This window comes from Vidua macroura, chromosome 16 (genome assembly GCF_024509145.1).
Source record: "Vidua macroura isolate BioBank_ID:100142 chromosome 16, ASM2450914v1, whole genome shotgun sequence".
Classification (NCBI taxonomy): Eukaryota; Metazoa; Chordata; class Aves; order Passeriformes; family Viduidae; genus Vidua; species Vidua macroura.
In genome coordinates, this window is record NC_071586.1 from 483,433 (window position 1) to 493,713 (window position 10,281).

The window sequence follows — 10,281 nt, forward strand, 5'->3', positions numbered from 1 at the left end:
ATGGAGAGAGAAACAGAAGACAGGGAGAGTGCTACCATAAGAACTCCAGCGCTCTGTCAGCGTGAGCATGGCAAATGGTGTTGCATGTTGCAAGCCACAGTGAGCTGTGTGCCTCTAGTGGTGCCTCGGCCCGGCTTTCGAAGTGGCAATATGCCTCTGGTGTCGGCTGCAAGCCACAGCAAGCCTTGCGCAGCTCTTGTGAATGGCTGCGTGCAAGCGGCGGGTACAGGCCGGTTGCCATGGGTTGATACTGCAGCGGGTGTGGTTGCAGCTGGGTACAAGAGGCAGCAGCCGCTGCTGTGCACAGGAAACATGGCGGGGTCGGCTGGCTGTGGCGGCACCCGCTCTGTTGGGGAGACAGCAGAGCACGAGGTTGTCGTGGCGATGAGCTGGTTCACGGAAATGGTGAAGCAGGGCAAAGCAGGTGCGGACAGGGAAGCAGGACCACCAGGATGAAAAACCATGGGGGGGGAGGGGGCCAAACCCGACCCTACAGATGAGGCCCCGCTTCCTCCAAGTAACTCAAAGAATAATGGCTCTCGTTGTGTCGCAGTTAACTGCTTTTATCCGCTAAAAGCTCCTCCCATACCCGATTTCCTGGGCGTTCTTCCCAGGCATCCGGGCATTTGTCCCACCGGCAAGTGTGGGGGAGGGGGATGTCGCTCACAGCCCGATCGTGGAAGCGTCCTCTGCCCTGACTGGCTGCCAGGCAAAGCCTTCCTAGGGACAGGGCTGCCAGCACATGTACAGCCCTTATAGGAATCTTCCATTTAATGTGTAACATATGTTGAGTCATAAATAAAAATCAGGTTAGTTCCTCTCACTTGGTATCACAGAGGTAAATGTCTTAGGAGAGGCACAGAGATCATGTTGTCTAGGTTATAGTCTGCAATGGAGCTCAGGACAGAGTCAGAGACTATAGAGTTCAGAGTTCTCTTGAGAGTTCCCTGCCACTTACCTGCCTCTCTAACCTCCCACCATTGATAATATCATCATTATTTTGATGATTGCGAAGTCATTTTATAAAGAGACCAGTCTTCACGAAATTGAAAGCAGAGAGTAAACTGATGAGGCTTATTGGTGTGTTTTGGATTGTTCTTCAGCTTTTTGACACAGAATGCCTCTGTCCTGACTTAAGCACGTCTTTTGACGTTTGTGCATTTTTTCTGTTTCTTCCTAGTTGGTGTTTTTGCTTTCATTTCTCACTGTGCTGGGATCACTCATCTTTGCTTTAGGCTTGCACTTCAAGGGCTTGCCATACCTCCTCCCAATTATGTTAATGGCTCTTTGGTTCCAGGAATGGGTCACATAGTAGTAAGGAATTCACATTTACATATTTTCTTTTTTTCAGATTTACATCTCACAAAAGGGTCATGATGCATTTTTGCCTTCTAGACCCTTGTCCTACTAGCTGGCTTCACCTTCTCTTCCTCAGCGACTTGTGCTGTTGGCAGACCACTGCTCCTTGATTTAATGTGTGCTGAAATGTTTAAGTCTTCCCCTCTAACAAGTTTGTCCTTCTCTCAAGGGAGGGTACTGATATGTGATTTCTCTGCCTTTGAAATTATTTTTGCTTGCCTTATAGGATGGTTAAGTTCACCTCCCATGCCCCTGCATGATTTAGTACATTTTTAAGTGGACTATGAGGCTAGCACATCCCTTCTCTGGCACATGCCTCCTCTTGGCATGCATAGAGCAGCTTCTAGTCTGAGCTCTCCAGCTTGAGAGAGCTGTTGTTTCTGTGCCATGCTTTTGGTCAAGCCTGTCTGTTCAAGAGAGGATTCTTCTCTTCTGTAAGTTGTGCAGAATCGTTACCACAACTTTCTGGTTCAAGGGGGAGGAGCTGGCACTGGCATTTGGATTGACTCTTGTCTTTCTCCCATCTTGGGAGTGTCCTCAATTTCTTCTTCACCCAGCAGTTTGAGACAAAGTTTGGAATGCAGTGGACACTCTAGGGAGGTGAATTTCTTTGGTGTTTTCTAGACCCAGGCCAGCTTGTTTTGTCCAATGATTAAAAGAACCTGAAAGAGGTACTGAGGTAAGCAGGAAGTGGCATATGATCTTTCAGTTTTTCCTGTTGCTTTCTGTGTGCAATGAGTGGTGTTTTCTGCACTGATGCCAGAAAACCCGCTCTCTCTCTCTAGTGTCAGCCTGACAGTTTTGTTTTCTTGGCATATTTTAGCATCTGCAGTCACAGATAGTCAGTACTTAATATAGGAGCACTCCCATGGAATAGAAACTTCAGAGCAAAAGAGACAGGAATGAAATGTGTTATTCTGTACTTTGACCAGCAGAACCTGCTGATTCTGAAGCAGTGTCTGTACTGGTCCCAGCAGAAAATGCCTTGCACATGGCTGATTGAAACCACGTTTAAATTACTGTGAGAAGAAGAACCTGAATTGCACATTTTTTTAGTGTGAATCTGTTCTAGGGCTTTAGAAGATTTGAGCTTCTCTCCTCTTTTTGGTGCAGTGAGACGAGATCTGTCTCAAGTGGAAGGAAAGGGTTATATAGCACATGAGTAGTTTGCTGGAATGGTGATGTTAGGGAGACTTGCTTCAGTGATTATAGAAAAGCGTTATTTACAAAACAAGGCAGTATGAGCCATCACCCACTGCAAAGAGATTAATCTCTTGCAGAAGCTGAAACTGATTAGTGTCCTCTGATTCCAGCTCTCAGAGAGAAAGCTGTGGTGAGCATGGGGTGTCACCCTGTCTGACATATAGTTTTGTGCTCAGGCAGCATTTGCAAGTACAGCACAGTGACTTCTGTAGCCCAAGAAGGGGTCAATGCATCAGACAAAGTGCACATTAATCTCGGAAGCTGTTTTGGCTCTTTGGAAAACAAAATGTGTACAGATCTCCTTCTAAGAAGGATGTCTGCAGCAGATGACCACTGTAAAACTTGCTTTGGTGTAGGCAGCATAACCAGATTCACTACTCTGGAGCTGCCTGTGCTCACAGGCCAGACTGCTGGGGTAACTGCAACAGGTCATACCAATGAAGAGGTACAGCCTGGCTTTCTGTGCAGCTGTGATATGCCTCTCCTGCTCTGGGGACCAGGAAAGTTTCCCAATGCTTTCATCTTGGGCTTCCCTTTGCTTTTATCTTGGGTTTATTGCACAGCTCTGCTGCAGATCAGGAGCATTCTAGCCACAGGTCAGCTGAGCTCTGCCTGAGAGACTCAGGTGGCTTTAGCCTCACTCGCCTGCAGCCATGGGAGCTCAGTGGGCAGAGCTCAGGGATTGTGACAGGGTGGTGCAAGGTGAAGGGTCCTCTTCTGTTTTAAGAGAACCCAGGCTTAGGAGTCATGGAGAATTCAGCATTTTACATGCAGTGGGTTTTCTCATTCAGTGCTCTCCACTCCCAGGAATTTCTAACACCTCTTGTTTTTCCCAGGGAGCCTACTTTGTGTGCTGGGGTTTGTTTCAGCCCTCACAGTCAGTGTACTTGATAAAGTGGGTAGCTGGGCTTGGATGGCGTTATCCAGCAAGAGTCCAAAAAAGTGGTACATGGTTTTTTTCCATCTCTATCCTGGAAATCCCAGGTGCATGAGCACTGCCACTGGAGCATAGGGAAGGCTGCAGCAACAGGAGGCAGTCCTGGCCAGGAGAGGGCATTCACACCCCTCGGGTCAACCCTGCAGAGCAGTACTAGGGAGATCGCATCTGTAAGCCACCAGCCAAGAGTTCCCTGCCTAGAGCCTTCCAGGGAGCTCAGGTGGTACTCAGAATGACAGCAGCTTTCTGAGCCAATTACTTTCTGACTGTAGGTGGCTCAGAGGAGCATTCTGTGCACAAAACTAGCTGGTAGTCTCCCTCTGAACTGCTTTCTGGCTCACAGGATCCAGGATAGGAAATAGCTAATCTGGACAGTACTGGTCTCTTGCCAGCCCTTATCTTCAATTCCTCCTTGCATTCTGTCTAGGAACAAGCATTACAAGCAACTTCAATCTGCAATTTTTATGCACCTTGATCTATTAGACGGCTTCCTTCTCATGACAGTACTCTCAACTGGTTTCTGTAGTTGTGTTGTGACTCCTGTTTATACTGTACCTTTCTGCTATATTTCACTTAAGGATGTGCAGTGGACTCTTAACAGAGCCTGCTCAAAACAGTCTTGCAGCCAGAACCTTTATAAAAATAAGAAAGCTTTTTTTTTTTTTTTTTTTTTTTTTTTTTTTTTTTTTTTTTTTTTTTTTTTTTCTGGATAGTGTTACAGAAGGCATGTTTTAAAGTCAGTACATCTCAAATTTCACTTAGAGGTATATGAGCTGCCTTTTATTTCCCTTTTAACTGCCATCACTTCTTAAATCTCTTGTGCCCTTCAGTGGCTTGCAGAAGGTGACACTGGTGTGAAGCTGGGCTATTTTCCTGGAGAGCAAGGGAACATCTTGTCTTTGCAGCAGATTCAGGACATAAAGCACCTTCCCCTTCCCTACTGGCTCCTGGTCCTCACCATCATGTTCTTCTACAACTGCATAGTCCCCTTTATGGCAGACCAGGGACTGTTCTGTGGCTGTGGCCCACTGACTGACATGAGCCGACAGAGCCTTGCAGGCCTCAATTTTGGAGGGACTAGGAAATACAGGGGTAATAGGCTTGTTCCTTCCACTCGTGAAATGTGGAGAAACATGCGTTTGACACCTAAAGGTTTGAGGGTTCTTTGACCCTTCTTTCCCTTCAAAGATTAGAGAAGCTTCTGAAAGACTGCAAAAATACCTTAAAGGAAAATGATTCATCCAATATTTAAAGCTTCAAACACTGCCAAAGGAGGATCAGAAGGATTTGGAAGAAGGGGAAGAAATATTCCATCTAAAAAACAGTCCACAGACATTTCACCTTTACGACAAAGGTGACCAGCAAAGTGGGTGTCTCCTGAGCTGGGTGGGGTGTCAATGTCACATTGGGGCAGCTCTGCCCCCCAGCTGCTGCACTCTGCTGTGTCCAGAATATAACTGGGCTTGCTCAGCCTGAGTTTGTACAAGAGGAAGCCTTTGTATCTGGTGAAAGCTTCAGACTTCCTTTCTAATGCCTGCCTTTGCTTAAAAGAAAGCACCAACCTGGCTATCTAAATTGAGACTCCTGCTTCTGATCTGGGGCTCTGCCACAGACTTGTTTTGCTGCTTTGTTGTCCTTTGTGGATGATGTAGCAGCTTCTGTCACATTATGAGGATGAACTTTTATATTAGGTAAGGCCTGCAGTAAAATAAATAAAATTATTTTGGTAGTATTTCATTAGTGATTTGGAAGAAGCCACTGTGAAATCAGGAGGGAAGAAATGTCATCAGCATGACAACTGATGGGAAGCAACCATATAATAGCCAAACCGCCAAAACAAATTTAAGTAGATACAAGATCTTTAAATAAACCTCTGTGAAAGCTGTTAAACTGAATGACTGTAAATTCTATAAAGAATTTGAGGAAGTTTAAAGAAATTTCTGCATGTCCCTAACAAAACTGAAAGGCTGGTTTTGATAGGGTTTGTTTTGTTGTTTTTTTTTTTTTTTGTGGTGGTGGTGTTTTTGGGGTTTTTTTGTGTGTTGTTTTTTTTTTTTTTCTCTGTAACCAGGGTCTCCTTAAAAGATTTTTCCTGTGCAATTCCTAGTATTTCTCAAATGCAGATGTTCAATATAAAATTTTCTTGCTGCTAGATTATTTTTAAACCATGGTCCTGCCCCACAGCATTCACCCCCTTGAACTGATAAGGCATTTAGCTCTTAAAAGAGGATGTCAAAACTTCACCCATGCAGTTTGGACACACAACAGTACACTGCTGCTGTGAGCTGTGCTGATATAGGAAACACATGCTCCACTTTAACCTGCAGTTTCACTCTGCACTTGCTGAAGTGTCTTGAAAGTGTCTGAAAATACCAGCTCTGCTGTGGTGTGCATTAATTAAAAAGAAAGTAAACCACCAAAGGCTTGGAACTACAAACCAGACAGAATCAAGTTTGTTTACAAGTCCTCTCATTCAAACCCTTCCTGCCCATATGCTTGTGCTCAAACTTACTTACTATCAAAATAACCAGATCAAGAATATTAATTATTTTATTGGCTTCATTTTATTTTGAGCAAGTTTATCCAGAATAAATATTCTGGTTAAAATCAGCAGGCAGCCGCTTACATTTTTGGGGCAGTATATGACAGCTCCCTCATTCTCTCTGCAGCAGCTGGCATATTAATTGTGAGTACCCAAAACATGAAGTACTCGCTGATAACTTGTTCCTGATTTTTTGAAATGTCCGCTACAGCCCCTCAAACAGAATTTCAACTGTTGTGGCTGAACAAGGAGTCCTTTATATCCTTGCAAACTGCAAGACACACCTTAACCTGACTTAAATTACAAGAAGTAACATTCCCCTGTTTTTACCTCTGTCCTGTAATTGCGCTATGGTAGCATCAGCCCATGGTATATGGCTGAGCATTTTGGGAAGTCTGAGACGGAAACAAAAAGGACTGGGATAAGCTTTGCAAGTAGATGGGAAAGGAAACAACCTGCATGCAATCAGGCCCTGTTTTGTAAAACAGCTTCCATTCCTTTCTCCATAATTATTATGGTATAATGATGTTTTTCCCTTCCCCTTTGTTAAAACCTGGGGTTTCGCTTGAGTACCGGACACCTAGTAACACTTCAGTCTCAGTTCAGAAATATGCAAGAGGTAGAACAGCTGGTCTGCTACACTGCCAACAGCCAGGAAATGCTGTGTCACTGCCTCTCCTGCCAGCCCACTTTGTGCAGCCCTGTGTGTCACTTGGACCCATGGGAAGCAGGGTCCCCTGGAAGAGGTTTTCTGTTCATTCCCTTCACCAGGACTATGTTGGACTGAGAGGTGTCCTTGCTGCTTTCCATGCCATGCTGACTCTGCCAGTCTTCACTCTCCAGCATTCATGTCTGTGCCCCTGCTGGTCTCTAGCATCTGGCTGGGGATCACTTACTCCTTTGCTACTGCAAGTTCTCAACTGTAGCTGGGTGCATTGTGGCTACACTCCTGCATCTGGATGGTGTATTACTGCTGCCCTGGTTTCCTGCTGAGCAGGTTTCACAGCCACAGTTTGAAGTCACTAGCTCTGCAAGCCTGACATCTTTGCTTAGTAAACAAATAACCCTAAACAATCAACATGGAGCAGAAGGCAGAGCACAGAGCAAACAGAGTTTAAACATCTCCATGGATGAAGACTGTGCAGCCTCTCTGGGCCACCTGTCCCAGTGTCTGACCCCTCGGAGGAAAAATGTATGTCCTTGTGTTCAGATGGAATTCTGTGTGGTTTCCCTTGTGCCCATTGCCTCCTGTCCAGAGCAAAGTCTGGCCCCCTCATCCTTGCTTCCTCCCAGCAGGTACTTAAGCACACTGGTCAGATCTCCCAGAACCTTCTTGAGCAGCCCCAGCTCTTTCAGCCCCTCCTCCTGTGCAAGATGCTTCAGTTCCTTTACCACCTTTGTGGCCCATCACTGCATTCCCTAAATCACATCTGTCTTGTACTAGGGAGGCCAAAACTGCACACAGTGCTCCATGTAAGGCCTCATCAGTATTTTAACACAGCTGGCAAATCAGACTCCTGCTAGACTGTGGCTTCAAAATATCCTTAGGCCTCCACTTGCTGCAGTACTCTTCAGTGCTGAAATCCTGCACTTGCACTTTTTCTGAGGAAAAATCCCATGATGAATTTCCAGCTGTAATTATGAAAAACCACATGCAGCAGGACTGTAAACTAATGTTGGAGACTTGAAAACAGAAGAAAATATGCATTCAGAACTGATTTGTGTGTTAATACCCTGGCTTAAAAGCAGTGACTTCAGCCTGGTCTGCTGAAGCCATCAGCTTTCTTAGTTTATGCCATGTGATGCAGCAGTTAAACGCAAAGGGAGTTGGTGCTCTAACAAGGGATGGGATAACCACTCAGTCCTGTACTTACTCCTTCATGGAAGAAGCTCACTCAAAAGCCAGCCACTCCTGTTTGACATCCCACAATCTACCTCCAAATTACTAGAAAAGAAACTTCACTCTTCTGTTTTGAAGAAGAGTTGTGACATACTTTCCTTAAAGTGTGCCAATGGTTAACAAGATTCTCATTGGTGTAGCACCAAAGCCTCACTGCCTGTTCTGTTGGATGTCACTGGGAAGCATTCCTGTCCCTCTCCTGTGTTCACTGCCTATATGGTTTGATAGAAGCCATTGAGCAAAGATCCTTGCACTTGCTTATAAAAGCCTTGTCACAGAATCTGAAAACGTGGAGACATCCTGGTGACCTTTGGGTCTCTAGCACAAAGACCATCTTTAAAGTGGGAGGACTCCTCTGGTGGAGCCTCTCACAGGCAGAGTTCTTCTGGACAGGCTGTCCTGTCTTTCAGCTCAGATGGATAAAGCTCAAAGGTGACACAACAGTAGGAAGAGAGGTGATAACCCTTCCTTGAACAGTACCTGCTCACCTCCACTGGGCACACTAATTGCTTACTCTTACCCAGCTTTTTTCAGTAATGACCCCCTGATGACCAGGAAGCCACCTTCACTTTGCCTGTCTTCCCCATTTTTGCTGGACACCTGCAGCTGGGATACCAGAGCTCAGCTCTGAGCTTTCAAAAAGGCAACTGCATGGCTCTCATACTTTGATTGAGCTTGTCATGGAAATGAAAGGGTGGCATTCACAGAGGTCAACATGCTGCAAGAAATGGAAGGAAACAATCAGGATTTTTTTTGTTTAACTTTTGTAGTGTCACACTGATCATGATTATGGGTAACTGAAACCCCCACCCCTTACACTGTCCCCAGCCTTAGACAGCCTGGGCCTTAACATTTAAACTGCACATATTCTCTGGCAGAACATTCTTCTTGCCAAAGACACAGTAGATTGAGACTCGTAAAATACAGACTGAAGCCTGAAAGTGGACATTAGTTCAGGCAGTTCACACTTGGACTTGTGTTGCCCTTCATGCCCAAGTGCATGCTCCCAGCAGCCAGGACGTTAAACACTGACACAGTAGAGCACACATTTACTAAGTCTGTGGGACAAGACAGTGGAGAAAAAGCCATCATTTTTATGATCTTCATGAAGAACCTGGCATAATGACAAGTTCCCGTTACTTCAACAGGTCCCTGTGCTTCTGATACACCTGGACACAGAGCAGTCTGGTTTTGTCTTAAGTGGCACATAGCACATACCCAAGCAGCAGCAGAGGAGGGGTCACGGAGAAGCCAAAGGCAGCACAGCTGCTATTTCAAATATCCATATATGTAGGAGGGAGGAGGAAAGCAGTGGGTAAGACACCACAATCAGAAGGCAGCTGGACCTAGAGAGGCTGATAAGTAAAACAAATTCCTGCATTCTTGCTGGCTATGGAGAGTATTTTGATCTGCTTGAGGAAGAAGAGGTTGTCCTACTAGCAATACAAGGAACTTGAAAGAAAGGGAAAGCAAATTCAACATGAGACTGTCTTAATTCCCAGAAGCAAGATAAAACTACAAAAATAATCAGGGCCACTAATTTAGCCCAATAATTTAAATCTGCCTCTTCCTGCTCACCAACTACGTTCAAAGGGAGGAGTGGCGACTGGGCACAGCATAGGCAACCAGCTTAGCCTGGCGGGAGGCTTCTAGGCATCAGTTTTTGGCCAGCAATGAGTTGTTACCCAGTCCACTTCTTGCACAGCTGATAACCAGTAATGACAGAAACAGCTTACATGTGACCAAATCTCCCCCCAGCCAGGGTGCTGTGACCCGTCTTTGCTCCTTAAGAAACAATGGAAAATTCCAGTCCCAATGACATTTAATCCATCACCTTTTCCAAAGGGAAGTGATAATGGTTTCAGCAAAGCTTCAAGCTGAAATTCAACAGAAGACACATCAGGGGCTTGGACAAATCGCTGGGTGGCCAGCTCCACCACACCATCACCCAGGTAGCCAAGACACTTGGACATCCATATACCAGTGTGATCATATTGTACATAAGCAACTCTGACAGCCTTCCAGGGAACATACTACAGCAGTTACTCATTTAGTGCTTAAATAATTGTCTCCGCGCATCACTACTTTATGTATCTTCTCTCACTAGACAAGCCCCAAGAATGTACTTTGGCTAGTCCAAGTCTGATTAGCCTGTATAAATAATGCTGCTTAGAACACCAACAGAGAGGACATTAATCTTCCTCGCTGAGAGTGCAATGCAGGGTGTGATGCAACAAATGGACAGTATCAGACTGTGCCTGCTTAAAAGGTTTTGCATAGTAGCCAGCAGTCTTCACAGAGAAAAACATGCATGATCTGGGTTAACTGGCACACATGAGA

At 45.4% G+C, this 10,281-nt stretch overlaps 1 pseudogene; it reads left to right on the plus strand.

Moving 5' to 3' along the window:
* Positions 1 to 6,967, plus strand: LOC128815517 (major facilitator superfamily domain-containing protein 1-like; annotated as a pseudogene).
* Positions 6,968 to 10,281: the final 3,314 nt, after the last annotated feature.